This window comes from Tamandua tetradactyla, chromosome 2 (assembly GCF_023851605.1).
Source record: "Tamandua tetradactyla isolate mTamTet1 chromosome 2, mTamTet1.pri, whole genome shotgun sequence".
NCBI classification, from domain to species: Eukaryota; Metazoa; Chordata; class Mammalia; order Pilosa; family Myrmecophagidae; genus Tamandua; species Tamandua tetradactyla.
Window position 1 is genome coordinate 110,943,696 of NC_135328.1, and position 17,074 is coordinate 110,960,769.

The 17,074-nt window shown below is 37.7% G+C and overlaps 1 long non-coding RNA gene across 9 annotated transcripts in view; it reads left to right on the plus strand.

Annotated features, from left to right (window-relative positions):
- The window catches only part of LOC143673679 (uncharacterized), a 207,466-nt gene that overhangs the window by 28,112 nt on the left and 162,280 nt on the right, over positions 1 to 17,074 (plus strand). For 7 of the 9 annotated variants that reach the window (XR_013170514.1, XR_013170510.1, XR_013170509.1 and 4 more), the window contains one exon: positions 7,475 to 7,630. The exons of the other annotated variants lie outside the window; for them this stretch is intronic. This is a non-coding gene — a long non-coding RNA (uncharacterized LOC143673679). The remainder of the gene's footprint in view (positions 1 to 7,474; positions 7,631 to 17,074) is intronic. 9 annotated transcript variants of the gene reach the window in all.

Genomic DNA, 17,074 nt, shown 5'->3' on the forward strand with positions numbered 1-17,074 from the left:
AGAATTGGATCGGAAATCCCCAGACCGCGGAGAACGGTGACGGGGGGGGTCCTTCCAAACCCGTCACTCCCTGAGGAACGTGCACTCTCCCGGGCGGGCCGCTGCGGCTGGCGCCCTCCCGTCACGCTTGGCGCCCCGGGCCGACTAGGAAATTCGGATGGGCGCTTTCCCGGGCTGCGGCGGCCAGCGGCCTTCCCCACGTTCGGACACCGGGCCGGCTGGTACTCTTCCAAGCCGCTTTGGCTAGCGAACCTCCCAGACGGCGAGAGTTTTCCAAAGTTAAAGAACCCACAGCACCTTTTACTGGTGGGACCCGCAGACAAACGTGTGCCACGAGCGCCACCTACTGGGCAGAAATACACTACCCAAAAAGGGACTAAGATACACCCCATCATCTCGGCAGGCCAGTCAAGAAGAGGGCAAAGAATGGCTGCGTTCTCATTCTACTGGAGGGCTGCAGGACACAGGGAGCCAGTCGCCTCTGGTCTCGCCTTCTGCCATGTCATCTTCTGCAACAGGAAAATACCACTTTTCCAACTTGGAAATTGAGAGTCTGAAAGGTCAAGTTTACCTGCCTAGGAGATGGGTCTTCCTGGCTTAGCCAATTGTGCTTTCTACCAGACATGTTCTCTCAGCAACATCAAATCCGGCTCCCAATTCTCCCTAATAAAGCGCTTTCAGGCCTGGAAAAAAAAAAAAAAAAAAAAAAAGAAAAACAGAACCCACAGATTTCACAGAAAAATCTTCCAAACTTTTGGATCCAGCACCCAGGGAAATCTGTCTAAATGCGCAGACGCCAGCAGAAGATAACGGATCACGCTCAAAAAATTGAAAATATGGCCCAGTCAAAGGAACAAACCAATAGTTCAAATGAGATACAGGAGCTGAGACAACTAATGCTGAATATACGAACAGAAATGGAAAACCTCTTCAAAAACAAAATCGATAAATTGAGGGAGGACATGAAGAAGACATGGGCTGAACATAAAGAAGAAATAGAAAAACTGAAAAAACAAATCACAGAACTTATGGAAGTGAAGGACAAAGTAGAAAAGATGGAAAAAACAATGGATACCTACAATGATAGATTCAAAGAGACAGAAGATAGAATTAGTGATTTGGAGGATGGAACATCTGAATTCCAAAAACAAACAGACTATCAGGAAAAGAATGGAAAAATTTGAACAGGGTATCAGGGAATTCAAGGACAATATGAAGTGCACAAATATACGTGTTGTGGGTGTCCCAGAAGGAGAAGAGAAGGGAAAAGGAGGAGAAAAACTAATGGAAGAAATTATCACTGAAAATTTCCCAACTCTTATGAAAGACCTAAAATTACAGATCCAAGAAGTGCAGCGCACCCCAAAAAGATTAGACCCAAATAGGCGTTCTCCAAGACACTTACTAGTTAGAATGTCAGAGGTCAAAGAGAAAGAGAGGATCTTGAAAGCAGCAAGAGAAAAACAATCCATCACATACAAGGGAAACCCAATAAGACTATGTGTAGGTTTCTCAGCAGAAACCATGGAGGCTAGAAGACAGTGGGATGATATATTTAAATTACCAAAAGAGAAAAACTGCCAACCAAGACTCCTATATCCAGCAAAATTGTCCTTCAAAAATGAGGGAGAAATTAAAACATTCTCAGACAAAAAGTCACTGAGAGAATTTGTGACCAAGAGACCAGCTCTGCAAGAAATACTAAAGGGAGCACTAGAGTCAGAAACGAAAAGACAGAAGAGAGAGGTATGGAGAAGATTGTAGAAAGAAGGAAAGTCAGATATGATATATATAATACAAAAGGCAAAATGGTAGAGGAAAATATTATCCAAACAGTAATAACACTTAATGTTAATGGACTGAATTCCCCAATCAAAAGACATAGATTGGCAGAATGGATTAAAAAACAGGATCCTTCTATATGCTGTCTACAGGAAACACATCTTAGACCCAAAGATAAACATAGGTTGAAAGTGAAAGGTTGGGAAAAGATATTCCATGCAAATAATAACCAGAAAAGAGCAGGAGTGGCTATACTAATATCCAACAAGTTAGACTTCAAATGTAAAACAGTTAAAAGAGACAAAGAAGGACACTATATACTAATAAAAGGGACAATTAAACAAGAAAACATAACAAACATAAATATTTACGCACCGAACCAGAATGCCCCAAAATACGTGAGGAATACACTGCAAACACTGAAAAGGGAAATAAACACAAATACCATAATAGTTGGAGACTTCAATTCCCCACTCTCATCAATGGACAGAACATCTAGACAGAGGATCAATAAAGAAATAGAGAATCTGAATATTACTATAAATGAGCTAGACTTAACAGACATTTATAGGACACTACATCCCACAACAGCAGGATACACCTTTTTTTCAAGTGCTCATGGATCATTCTCAAAGATAGACCATATGCTGGGTCACAAAGCAAGTCTTAACAAATTTAAAAAGATTGAAATCATACACAACACTTTCTCGGATCATAAAGGAATGAAGTTGGATATCAATAATAGGCAGAGTGCCAGAAAATTCACAAATACGTGGAGGCTCAACAACACACTCTTAAACAACGAGTGGGTCAAAGAAGAAATTGCAAGAGAAATTAGTAAATACCTTGAGGCGAATGAAAATGAAAACACAACATATCAAAACTTATGGGATGCAGCAAAGGCAGTGCTAAGAGGGAAATTTATTGCCCTAAATGCCTATATCAGAAAAGAAGAAAAGGCAAAAATTCAGGAATTAACTGTCCACTTGGAAGAACTGGAGAAAGAACAGCAAACTAATCCCAAAGCAAGCAAAAGGAAAGAAATATCAAAGATCAGAGCAGAAATAAATGAAATTGAAAACATGAAAACAATAGAGAAAATCAATAAGACCAGAAGTTGGTTCTATGAGAAAATCAATAAGATTGATGGGCCCTTATCAAGATTGACAAAAAGAAGAAGAGAGAGGATGCAAATAAATAAGATCAGAAATGGAAGAGGAGACATAACTACTGACCACACAGAAATAAAGGAGGTAATAACAGGATACTATGGACAACTTTACGCTAATAAATACAACAATTTAGATGAAATGGAGGGGTTCCAGGAAAGACATGAACAACCAACTTTGACTCAAGAAGACATAGATGACCTCAACAAACCAATCACAAGTAAAGAAATTGAATCAGTCATTCAAAAGCTTCCTAAAAAGAAAAGTCCAGGACCAGACGGCTTCACATGTGAATTCTATCAAACATTCCAGAAAGAATTAGTACCAACTCTCCTCAAACTCTTCAAAAAAAATCGAAGTGGAGGGAAAACTACCTAATTCATTCTATGAAGCCAACATCACCCTCATACCAAAACCAGGCAAAGATATTACAAAAAAAGAAAACTACAGGCCAATCTCTCTAATGAATATAGATGCAAAAATCCTCAATAAAATTCTAGCAAATCATATCCAACAACACATTAAAAGAATTATACATCATGACCAAGTAGGATTCATCCCAGGTATGCAAGGATGGTTCAACATAAGAAAATCAATTAATGTAATACACCATATCAACAAATCAAAGCAGAAAAATCACATGATCATCTCAATTGATGCAGAGAAGGCATTTGACAAGATTCAACATCCTTTCCTGTTGAAAACACTTCAAAAGATAGGAATACAAGGGAACTTCCTTAAAATGATAGAGGGAATGTATGAAAAACCCACAGCTAATATCATCCTCAATGGGGAAAAATTGAAAACTTTCCCCCTAAGATCAGGAACAAGACAAGGATGTCCACTATCACCACTATTATTCAACATCTTGTTGGAGGTTCTAGCCAGAGCAATTAGACAAGAAAAAGAAATACAAGGCATCAAAATTGGAAAGGAAGAAGTAAAACTATCACTGTTTGCAGACAATATGATACTATATGTCGAAAACCCGGAAAAATCCACAACAAAACTACTAGAGCTAATAAATGAGTACAGCAAAGTAGCAGGTTACAAGATCAACATTCAAAAATCTGTAGCATTTCTATACACTAGTAATGAACAAGCGGAGGGGGAAGTCAAGAAACGAATCCCATTTACAATTGCAACTAGAAGAATAAAATACCTAGGGATAAATTTAACTAAAGAGACAAAAAACCTATATAAAGAAAACTACAAAAAACTGTTAAAAGAAATCACAGAAGATCTAAATAGATGGAAGGGCATACCGTGTTCATGGATTGGAAGACTAAATATAGTTATGATGTCAATCCTACCTAAATTGATTTACAGATTCAATGCAATACCAATCAAAATCCCAACAACTTATTTTTCAGAAATGGAAAAACCAATAAGCAAATTTATCTGGAAGGGCAGGGTGCCCCGAATTGCAAAAAACATCTTGAGAAAAAAAAACGAAGCTGGAGGTCTCGCACTGCCTGACTTTAAGGCATATTATGAAGCCACAGTGGTCAAAACAGCATGGTATTGGCATAAAGATAGATATATCGACCAATGGAATCGAATAGAGTGCTAAGATATAGACCCTCTCATCTATGCACATTTGATCTTTGATAAGGCAGTCAAGCCAGCTCACCTGGGACGGAACAGTCTCTTCAATAAATGGTGCCTAGAGAATTGGATATCCATATGCAAAAGAATGAAAGAAGACCCATGTCTCACACCCTATACAAAAGTTAACTCAAAATGGATCAAAGATCTAAACATTAGGTCTAAGACCATAAAACAGTTAGAGGAAAATTTTCGGAGATATCTTATGAATCTTACAACTGGAGGCGGTTTTATGGACCTTAAACCTAAAACAAGAACACTGAAGAAGGAAATAAATAAATGGGAGCTCCTCAAAATTAAACACTTTTGTGCATCAAAGAACTTCATCAAGAAAGTAGAAAGACAGCCTACACAATGGGAGACAATATTTGGAAATGACATATCAGATAAAGGTCTAGTATCCAGAATTTATAAAGAGATTGTTCAACTCAACAACAAAAAGACAGCCAACCCAATTACAAAATGACTTGAACAGACACCTCTCAGAAGAGGAAATACAAATGGCCAAAAGGCACATGAAGAGATGCTCAAATGTCCCTGGCCATTAGAGAAATGCAAATCAAAACCACAATGAGATATCATCTCACACCCACCAGAATGGCCATTATCAACAAAACAGAAAATGACAAGTGCTGGAGAGAATGCGGAGAAAGAGGCACACTTATCCACTGTTGGTGGGAATGTCAAATGGTGCAACCATTGCGGAAGGCAGTTTGGCAGTTCCTCAAAAAGCTGAATATAGAATGGCCATACGACCCAGCAATACCATTGCTGGGAATCTACTCAAAGGACTTAATGGCAAAGACACAAACGGACATTTGCACACCAATGTTTATAGCAGCGTTATTTACAATTGCAAAGAGATGGAAACAGCCAAAATCTCCATCAACAGAAGAGTGGCTAAACAAACTGTGGTATATACATACAATGGAATATTATGCAGCTTTAAGACAGGATAAACTTATGAAGCATGTAATAACATGGATGGACCTAGAGAATATTATGCTGAGTGAGACTAGCCAAAAACTAAAGGACAAATACTGTATGGTCCCACTGATGTGAACCGACATTCGAGAATAAATGTGGAATATGTCATTGGTAACAGAGTCCAGTAGGAGGTAGAAACAGGGTAAGATAATGGACAATTGGAGCTGAAGGGATACAGACTGTGCAACAGGACTAGATACAAAAACTCAAAAATAGACAGCACAATAATTCCTAATTGTAAAGTAATCATGTTAAAACACTGAATGAAGCTGCATCTGAGCTATAGGTTTTTGTTTTGTTTTGTTTTGTTTTTACTATTATTAATTTTATTTTTTTCTCTATATTAACATTCTATATCTTTTTCGGTTGTGTTGCTAGTTCTTCTAAACCGATGCAAATGTACTAAGAAATGATGATCATGCATCTATGTGATGATGTTAAGAATTACTGATTGCATATGTAGAATGGTATGATTTCTAAATGTTGGGTTAATTTCTTTTTTTCCGTTAATTAAAAAAGAAAAAAAAAGAGAAGGGGTAATTGGAGCTTAAGGGATACAAACTGTGCAACAGGACTGGATATAAAAACTCAGAAATGGACAGCACAATACTACCTAATTGTAATGCAATTATGTTAAAACATTGAATGAAGCTGCATGTGAGGTATAGGTTTTTTTTTCTCTCTATTATCGTTTTAATTCTTATTCTGTTGTCTTTTTATTTCTTTTTCTAAATTGATGCAAATGTACTAAGAAATGATGAATATGCAACTATGTGATGATATTAAGAATTACTGATTGTACATGTAGAATGGAATGATTTCTAAATGTTTTGTTAATTTTTTTTAATTAATAAAAAAAAAAGAATTAAGCAGATAGCCCCCACATCAGACAAATTATCCTTATACCAGCCTCTCAGTGTTGTTAATATCAGACAAATTATCCTTATACCAGCCTCTCAGTGTTGTTAACAGAGACTGTTATTTTGCTAATCCTTATGAGCTAAATGATTTCTTTTTTTAATGTTTCAGGGCACAGAATGTGAGAGAGTGGATTTGTTAAGCTGAGTGGGTTTATCTTTTTATGTGTTCATTCAATTTTATATTCATTTACTTATTGTACACATATGGTGATAGAAGCTGCTAAAGCAATCACTGTTATCTTGCAAAACAAGGCACAGAAACAGATGTTGTATTTCCAAGATATTTTTTTAACGCAGAATTATTATGATTAAAGTTTCTTTTTCCCCCATTTTCTTGTGAGGACTAGGGGTTGTTTGCTGGAGCCTTTCTTAATGGCTTGTGAAAATGCTCAAATATCTCCCTATTATGGCAGTACACCCCAGGGATAAACCACACTTAAATGGTATGGATATATTTTACTTTTAAATCTGTACAATGGTTATTATTCAATCCACTAGAATTTTAAAAATATACCATCAAATTTAAAAACTACATGGATGAAGAAAATCCCCATCTAAGTGCCATCATATCATGTTTGTTATAGTTGCATTAAATACAATGAAAAGGCAAAACACTGTACTTAATTCAAACAGACTGCAGAGACAATTATTATGGTGGCAAACCCAACGTTGTACATCAAAGGTGGGCCTTAGGAAAAGAAGGTTCTGTTCATACTAGATAAGGGGTAACCTTCTGTTCTCAGTTGCATGTTATTTCAGAACATAAACATGAATAATTTAGGAAATAAGAGGTATAGTCTTAAGAAGGGAAAGTAAACTTTGCATTAAGAAAATTTAAGGTTTAAATTTTTCTTTTTTTTAAGAAAGATACCTTATTTCAATAAGCTAGGAAAGCTAGATTTTGTTTTTAGACACTTTTATTTCAGATATTTGATCCCTAAATTGAGGTGACTGAAACTGTCTCCTTTGAGTATCAACCTTTTTGAAAGATATTTTTCCCTCCCTAAGGGCTATTTGTCTCTTGCTGGCATTGTCAACATTCCTCACCAAAAGGCAAGCATTTGTCCTTGCACTAAATGCTGACATCTCCTGATAAGAGGGAAGCAGAAAAGGAGAAGATTTGAAGTCAGTATGTTTATTTTGCGTTCAAGTGCATTGATGCAGGTGTGTGTGTTGGGGGAGGGGATTGGGGCTTTAGAGGGGGGCAACAGGGGAGAGGTAAATACTTTATAATGCCTTCTACTTATTGGCTTCTAAAATTTAGAACTGCATTGGGACAGATATTACCATTAGCAAGAAGTGGAGAGCAAACTTCAACTGCAACACTTCAAGCCTGACACATAGGGCAGGAAGTAAACGATACACATTATTGCACTCACCCCTTCCCCCTCCTCTGTTCAGGCTAATGGATATTTCAGAGAATCAACACAACTGTCAGTCATTTTCTATAGTACACATTGTCCAGAAGGAAGAAAATGGAATACACTTAGCAACAGTGATAGCCCATGTGTCATAGATTTACATCTGATGCGTAGCTGGGTTGAAGCCAAAAGGCAGTGGTTGGACTATTTGTTACATATTAGGATCACATGGGGAGTTTTGAAAACTCGCCAAGTTCAGGCTCTTCTAGACTTATTAAATTAAAACCTCTGGGGGTGGGACCCAGGAGTCACTGTCTTTTAAAGCTCCCCAGGTGATTCAAATGAGCAAAAAAGTTTAAGAACTACCCCAATAGGGGAACAAACCCATTTTTCACACATGAAGTTGGAGCAATTCATAAGGCAAAAGATATATATTTCTTCTTTCTTCATTCCTCATTCTGTTTTTGGTTCAGATAGGCTCTGATATAAATGAACAAGAAGTACAAACAAGAAAAAAAATTCCTCCTTCCTCTTGCTCCCCCAAAGTTGGTAATAATAGAATCGATGAGGTAAGGTGTTTCTTCCAAGTGTGGCTCTCAGTGTGATCACCTGAGCAGCTTTACCACAATCACCTGGTGTTCCAACCTAACTTAGCCCCAAGACCAAAGAACATACTTGGCACAGAGTATTAATTATTAATTAATTAATTCAACTAGGGACATACAATTAATTAATTTAATTAGGGACATAGAAACAGGAGAATTTCCCCCCTGGAGTGGAAATCAGTGTTGCAAGCAAAAGAGAGAAGAGGGCAAAGGGAGCAGCTTATAAAGGTTTAGGTCTACAGGGTATGACAGTGGAGTGTCAGTAGGGTCTTATGAAATTTGATTAGGGGACGGGAGTTTTAATGACATTCTTTCCCCCCTAAGGGGGGTCTGTTGACCTTTACTCTCTGTCCCAGTCATATAGGCAGCTGTGGTCATTGACTTGTTTTCATAATAGAGGAGTGAGCAGGGCCTGACTGGGCCTGGGTTCTCACACCTGGAATCTTTGGATTTTCAGATTCTTGGGCTCTTATTGAATTAGCAACTCTTGTGGTGGGGCCCAGCAATCTGCGTTTTACTAGGGCCTGCAGGTGCTTCTCAGGAGCTCTAAAGTTAGAGAAAGACTGCCCTAGTGTCATGATCAGGTTCATGTGTCAACTTTGCCAGGTGGTGTTTGATTGGGCAAGTACTGGCCTGTCTGTTGCTATGAGGACGTTTCATAAAATTAAATCATGATCATGTCAGCAGTATCTACACTGATTGCATCTGTAATCAGCCAAGGGCAGCATCTTCTGCAGTGACTGAAACTTAATCACTGGAAGGCTTTTAAGGAGGATTCAGAAGAGATAGTCTCTTCCTGCTTTGGCTGGGAAGCCTCTCCTGTAGAGTTCATCCAGACCTTCATTGGAGTTGTCAGCTTCACGGCCTGCCCTATGGATTTTGGACTCTTATTTTCCCAGGGTTATGTGAGACACTTTTATTAATTTCATATCTACAGATATTTCCTGCTGATTCTGTTTCTCTAGAGAACCATAGCTATTGCAGCTTGGTACTGAGAGTGGGGTGGTTCTTAGGAAATAGAATCTTAAAAATGAGTTTTTACAAGTGGTTTTCTACTCTGACTAGACACAAAGGCACTAAGGACTCTGATTTCCATAATCAGAATGATACTGCCAACCCATGGGGTGAGTTAACAAAAGAGTCAAAATATCACCACTGAATTCTTATAATGCTCACTTGTATGAAGCCAGGCTCTGGGGAATAATGTTTTTGACAACTTTATGGAGTTTTGTGGAAATAACAGGTATAGAGATGTTGGCTCATTGTTAGATACACTGTATACATTAATGAGTGAAAGGGACGGGGTTAAGTCTTCAAATGAGAAGCTTACATGCCGCCTGACAGATGCTGATGTTTCTGTGAGTGTCCTGAAGAAAAATCTTATTTCCTGTAGCCATAGACTTGAGATCTCCGAAAATCAGACTCAGAATCTTATTGTTAGAGTAGAAACTTTACAGTATAAACTGAAATCTCGGTCTTGCATGGTATCTGCCATTAAAGTGGGGGCATTGATTGGAAAGGAATGGGACCCTGAAAAGTAGCATTCTAGTTTGCTTGCTGCTGGAGTGCAATATACTAGAAACATAATAGCTTTTAAAAAGGGGAATTTAATAAGTTGCGACTTTACAGTTCTAAGGCTGAGAAAATTTCCCAATTAAAACAATTCTATAGAAATGTCCAATCTAAGGCATCCAGTAAAAGATACCATGATTCAAGAAGGCTTAAATCATGTGATGAGGGGAAGTCCTCCCAGTGGGAGTGATGAGGGGAAGTCCTCCCAGTGGGAAGAACTTCGAGCAGTGCACCTGGTTGTTCATTTTATTTGGAAGGAGAACTGGCCAGAGGTGTTTTTGTATACTGACTCATGGGCTGTTGCTAATGGTTTGGCTGGATGGTCAGGGACTTGGAAAGAACATGATTGGAAGATTGGTGACAGAGGTCTGGGGAAGAGTTATGTGGATAGACCTTTCTGAGTGGGCTAAACACATGAAGATATTTGTGTCCCATGTGAATGTGCACCAGAGGATGAGTTCAGCAGAGGAAGGTTTTAATAATCAAGTTGCTAAGATGACCTGTTCTGTGGATGCCAGTCATCCTCTTTCCCCAGCAACTCCTATCATTGCCCAAGGAGCTCATGAATAAAGTGGCTATGATGGTGGTAGAGATGGAGGTCATGCATGGACTTCCACTCACTGAGACTTTGCTGAGTGCCCAATCTACCAGGAACAGAGACCCACACTCAGCCCCCGATATGGCACCATTCCCCAGGGTGACCAGCTGGCTACATGATGGGAGGGTAATTACATTAGACCACTCCCTTCATGGAAGGGGCAGAGATTTGTTCTAACTGCAGTAGACACATAATCTCGGTATGGGTTTACTTTCCCTGCATGCAATACATCTATCAAAACTATTCATGGATTTAAAAAACGCCTTATCTGTCATCATGGTATTCCACACAGCATTGCTTCTGATCAAGGAACACACTTCACAGCAAATAAAGGACAGGAATGGGCACATGCTCATGAAGTTCTCTGGTTTTACTCTCTTCCCCATAATCGAGAAGTAACTGGATTGATAGAATGGTGGAATGGCCCTTTGAAAACTCAGTTACGGTGCCAAGTAGGTGGCAATACCTTGCAGAGCTGGCGTAATATTCTCCAGGAATCTGAGTATGCTCTGAATTGGTGTCCACTTTGAACGCCTGGTATGGTACTGTTTCTCCCATAGCCAGGATTAATGGGTCCAGGAACCAAGGGGTAGAAATGGGAGTGGCACCACTCACTATTACCCTTAATGATCCACTGGGATATATATATAGGTGCCAAGTTGACAAGGGATGGATTGTCATGGTTAGGAACATGTGTCAACTCGGCCAAGTTGTGGTAGCTGTTTATCTGATTGGGCAAGTACTGGCCTGTCTGTTGCAATGAGGACATTTCATAGGATTAGGTCATGAGCACGTCACCTGCATCCACAGCTGATTCCATTTGTAATCAGCCAAAGGGGACTGTCTTCTACAATTAGTGATGCTAAATCTAATCACGGGAAGCCTTTTAAGGAGGACTCAGAGGAGACAGGCCCCATTCCTGCTTCGGCTCATGAGCCTGTCCTGCCGAGTTCATCCAGACCCCCCATCAGAGTCGTTGGCTTCACAGCCTGCCCTGTGGATTTGGACTCTGCATTCCTGTAGTCTTGTGAGACACTTATAAATTTTATATTTGCAAGTGTTCCCTGTTGATTCTGTATCTAGAGAACCCTAACTAATACAAGTTGTATACAGGACAGTTGAGTATTATTAGGTGAGAAAAAAATGTGTCTTTTATTTTTTTCTGTTTAGAGATTAAATATGGTTTAAGTTGATGTGCATAGCTGCCAGGTTGATAAGGGGTGGACTGTCATAGTCAGGTTCATGTGTCAACTTAGCCAGGTGGTGGTGCCCATTTTTCTGGTTGAGCAAGTGCTGGCCTGTCTGTTGCGATGAGGATATTTCATAGACTTAAATCATGATCATGTCAGCTGTATCCACAGCTGATTTTATTTGTAATCAGCCAAGGGAAATGTCTTCTGCAATGAGTGACACTTAATCTAATCACTGGAAGTTTTTAAGGGGGATTCAGAAGAGAGAGTCTCTCTTCCTGCTTCAACTGACGAGCCCTTTCTGTGGAGTTCATCCAGACCACTCATCGGAGTCATCAGCTTCACAGCCTGTCCTATGGATTTTAGAGTCTACATTCCCATAGTTACGTGAGACACTTTTATTAATTTCATATCTACAGATATTTCCTGCTGATTCTACTTCTCTAGAGAACCCTAGCTAATACACCTGGTAAAGCCTCACATTCAGAATAGACATTTGCACTAAAGCAAGTTCAGCAGCACTTGCCATTGTAATAGTGGAAAATGCATTTTGATCTTTGTTTGGCAGATTGGTATCTGAAAGGAGTAGTAGTAGCTATCTGGGATGCTTCACATATTGATGAAAGAGTGGTCAGCTATCCTGGCCTTTGCTTGAGATATTCCATATTTTAGCACTGAGAGTCCCACGTCCTGGGAAACCCCTTAGACCTGGATTAGAAAAGCTTAGAGAAAAACCTGAAATTTAGGGGAACCGTGATCCATATTTGGACAAGTCTCAGGTAGTAATTAAAATTAAGCATTTAGGGCGGGCAACGGTGGCTCAGTGGCAGTGTTCTCGCCTGCTGTGCTGGAGACCTGGGTTCGATTACTGGTGCCTGCCCATGAAAAAAAAATTAGGGTGTATGGATAAAATCTAGCCTTTTTTTCTCACTTTGGTGGAAGTAGATATGATTTTGTGAAATAATATTATTAATATTAATTAATCTTTATAATAGCCCTATCATAATATTAATTACTAATATTATAAAGAGATCTTTTTAGAACAACCTCTACTCCTTACTCCATTGGTTCTTTTTTTTTTTTTTTTTTTTACTCCATTGGTTCTTGATTGTCCTCTATGGAACTTTAATATTACTGATACTTGAATTCAGAGTATCAGTAAAATCAGAGATTCAGAGATTCTGACTTAGCCTGTGATGCAGCCTGAGCATCATGATTTTAAAACATTATTCAGGTGATTCTAATTGTGTAGTCAAACTTACGAACCACTGCTAAGTCTTTGATTTTTATTTGTTCGCATCCAATGTGTTGAATATTTAGACATGTCCTTCCTTGTGAAGACATCCAACTGCAGTTGAGGGTTTTCTTTTACTATCTTGCTGTAAGATTGAGTACATAGCAAACCAGGCTGGCTGGCATGTATGGAATAGCAGAATAATTTTCTTAATTACAATATGTACATTTTAAGTAATATGTTTGACAAAACTAATTGTAAATTCTGCACATTGAGCTAGTATGGTCACTTTTGAAGTTACCATTTTGGAAAAGCATTTCTTTAATCTACTGGTGCTGCCATTTCATAAATGTCTGGACACTTCTTATTAGAGTTTGCCCCTAAAAACTTCCATGGATTAAAACCAAGATTACTGTGTACTAATAGAACTCACCCTGATGAACTAATTTTGGTGCTAGGGTTACTAAAACCTGTTATCGAACCTTACCTGTAATTTAGCAGTTTATTTAATTTTTATGACTTCAACCTCACTAACTCTATTGTATAACTGTTGGGCCAACTTTTTTCTAACCTTTATATTTTGAAATAGAGTTTTAGAGGAAGTCTGAAAGAAACATAGGGAGGACTGTGTGACCTTCTATCATCCCCAAAGTTAACATTTTGTATAAGTATTGTACAGTATTGGGAGGTTGAAATTGGTACAACCCATAGAGCTCATTCAGATTTGTTCAGTAATGCACACATTATTTGTATACGTGCATACGGTTTCATCCAGTTTTATCACATTGTGGCTTTGTGTAGCTACCTTGGCAATTGAGACAAAACTATAGCGTCTCCACAACTATAGCATCTCCTATTACCTCTGTAAAGCCACACTCACTGTCACATCCTGCCTCCATGCCTAATCCCAGGTAATGTCTAAGCTGTATTCTAGCTCTAAAATGTTTTAATTATGAGAAGTTTATATTAATGTAGCTATGCATTATGTTACTTTTTTTTTTTTTTTTTTTGCATGGGCTGGCACTGGAAATCGAACAGGGGTCTCTGGCATGGCAGGCGAGAACTCTGACACTGAGCCACTGTTGCCTACCTTATGTTACCTTTTTAGATGAGTTTTTTCACTTAGCATAATCCTCTTGAGTTTCATCTAAAATTTACATGTATCAGTAGTTCATTCCTTTTTATTGCTAAGTAACGTCAAAAGACATTTGAGTGGTTCCCAATTCAGGGCTATTACAAATTAAAGCTGCCATGAATATTTGTGTACATTCTGTGTTAACATATGCTTTTATTTCTTTGGGATAAATGCCCAAGAATGAAATTGCTGGGTTGTATGGTAAGCCCCTTTTTTAGATTTAAGAGAAACTGCCAAGTTATATTCCAGTGGCCGAACCATTTTATATATCTCTCCAGCAATGCACGAATGGTTCAATTTCTCTGTATCCTCATAGACATTTGGTGTTACCACTTTTTTTTACTTACTATTCTTATAGATTTGTAGTGATATCTTGTGGTTTTAATTTGCATTTTCTAATGGCTAATGACATTGAACGTCTTTTTTTCATGTGCTAATTTGTCACCTGTATATCCTCTTTATTGTAATGTCTATTCATTTCATTTATTTATTTTAAAGTTGAGTTTTGAGAATACTTTATATATTCTAGAAACAAGCCTTTGGCTAATATGTGATTTCCATGTATGTTTTCTCAGTATAATTTGTCATTTCTATCCTTTTAAAAAAGATGCGTTCCAGTTTATCAGTTTTCCTTTTTATGGATCATGCTTTTGGTGCCAAGTCTAAGAACTCTTTACATAGTTCTTGGTCCCAAAGATTTTATCCTATTTTTTCCTAATTTTCAGTTTATGTTTTGCATTTAATTTCATGATCCATTATGAGTTAATTTTTGTATGAATTGTGACATAAATGTCAAGGTTCATTTTTTTTTTGTTTACCTATGGATGTTATCAATTCAACAAAGCCACATTTGTTGAAAGAGCTGTATTTATTTCATTGAATTGCAATTGCACTTTTGTCAAAAATACATTGGACATATTTTGGTGGATCAGTTCTTGATTTTGTTGCATTAATCTATGCATTTATCCCTCTGATCACACTGAACAATTTTAAAATTAGGTACCCTGATTACTCTAATTTTTGTTTTATAAAATTGTTTTATCTATCCTCAGTCCATATTTCATAGGGCAAATCCAGATTCTTTAGGGTGGGCTGCAAGCTGGGTTTCTGGTGAAGGTTTTTGATGAATTTCTTTAGAGAAGCTGGCTGACTGAAGTAGAGATGAACATTCTCCCTTCTGACTGCTGAAATCATTACTTCTTTTAAGGCCTTCAACAAATTGGGTGAGACATCTCTCATTGTTGAAGGCAATCTCCTCCATTGATTGTAGACGTAATCAGCCATAGAGGCAATCAATTTACTGATGATTTAAATCCATGAAATACCCTCACACCAATGATCAGGCTAGTGCTTGCTTAACCAAACAACTGGACACCAAAACATGGCCAAGTTGACACATGAACTTAACCAACACGCTATGAACGCCGTGTATTGTTCCATTTAGTAAGAACTTATTTGAGTTCATTCAGCTGCATTTTATAATTTTCAGCATACAAATTCTATATAAGTTTATAATTTTCTTCAAATCAACTATAAATGGAATTATATATATATATTTTTATATATATGCTATATATATATAAATATTATTTGGGGTTCTGTTTGCTTGTTAATGTGTAGAGATGAAATTCAATTTTTGTGGGTTTGATCTTGTCTCTTGGAACATTACTTAACTCACTATTTCTAGGAGATATTTTGTATATTCTTTGAAATTTTCTCCATATAGACAATTATGACAGCTGAAAATAGACACCGATTTAATATTTTGTTATCCAGACTGTATGCCTATTATTTCATTTTCTTATCTTATTGCACTGTCTAGAACCTCTAAAAGCTATGTTGAATAAGAGTGGTAAGACATCTTTGCTGTATTCCTGATCTAAGAGGGAAAACATTGTCTTTCACAATGAAGTATGATGCTATCTGTAGGTTATGTGTAAATCATCTTTCTGAGGATATTTTTCTTCTATTCCTCATTTGCTTAGAGCTGTATCATAAACATGGTGGGATTTTGCTAAATACTGTTTCTGCCTTATGGTATGCTCATGTTAATATGATTTTCTCCTTTAGTCTTTGTAATATGGAGGACTGCATTAATTGATTTTGAAATATTGAATCAGTCTTGCATACCTAGAATGAATCCCACATGAATGTGGTGTATTGTTCTTTTTTACACATTTAAGGATTTTTATTTGCTATTTTTTTTGAGTATTTTTCAATCTAAATGCATGAGAGGTATTCCATTCTTGTTTCCTCTTTTTCTGTAATGTCTTTGTCTGGTTTTGGCATCAAGATAAAACTGGCATAATAAAAATTAATTAAGTAGTATTTTTTTTTTGAATGGGCAGGCATCAGGAATTGAACCTGAGTCTCCAGCATGGCAGGCAAGAAGTCTACCTGCTGAGCCACCATAGCCCACCCAGTAGTATTTTATTTTTTTTTATTAACGGAAAGAAAAAAAAAAAAGAAATTAACACAACATTTAGAAATCATACCATTCTACATATGCACCAGTAATTCTTTTTTTTTTTTTTTTTTTTTTTTTAAAGGAAAGACAGAGAGAAGGAAGGAAGGATAGAAGGAAGGAAGGAAGGAAGAAAGGGAAACATTTTTAAACATTTTCTTGTTTTATTGTATTCTGTTTCTCCGTTTTTTGTTACATGGGCTGGGGCCGGGAATCGAACCGAGGTCCTCCGGCATAGCAGGCAAGCACTTTGCCCGCTGAGCCACCGCGGCCCGCCCCGCACCAGTAATTCTTAACATCATCACATAGATGCATGATCATTGTTTCTTAGTACATTTGCATCGGTTTAGAGGAACTAGCAACACAACAGAAAAAGATATAAAATGTTAATATAAAGAAAAGAAATAAAAGTAGTAGTAATAGTAAAAAACAACAACAACAAACAAACC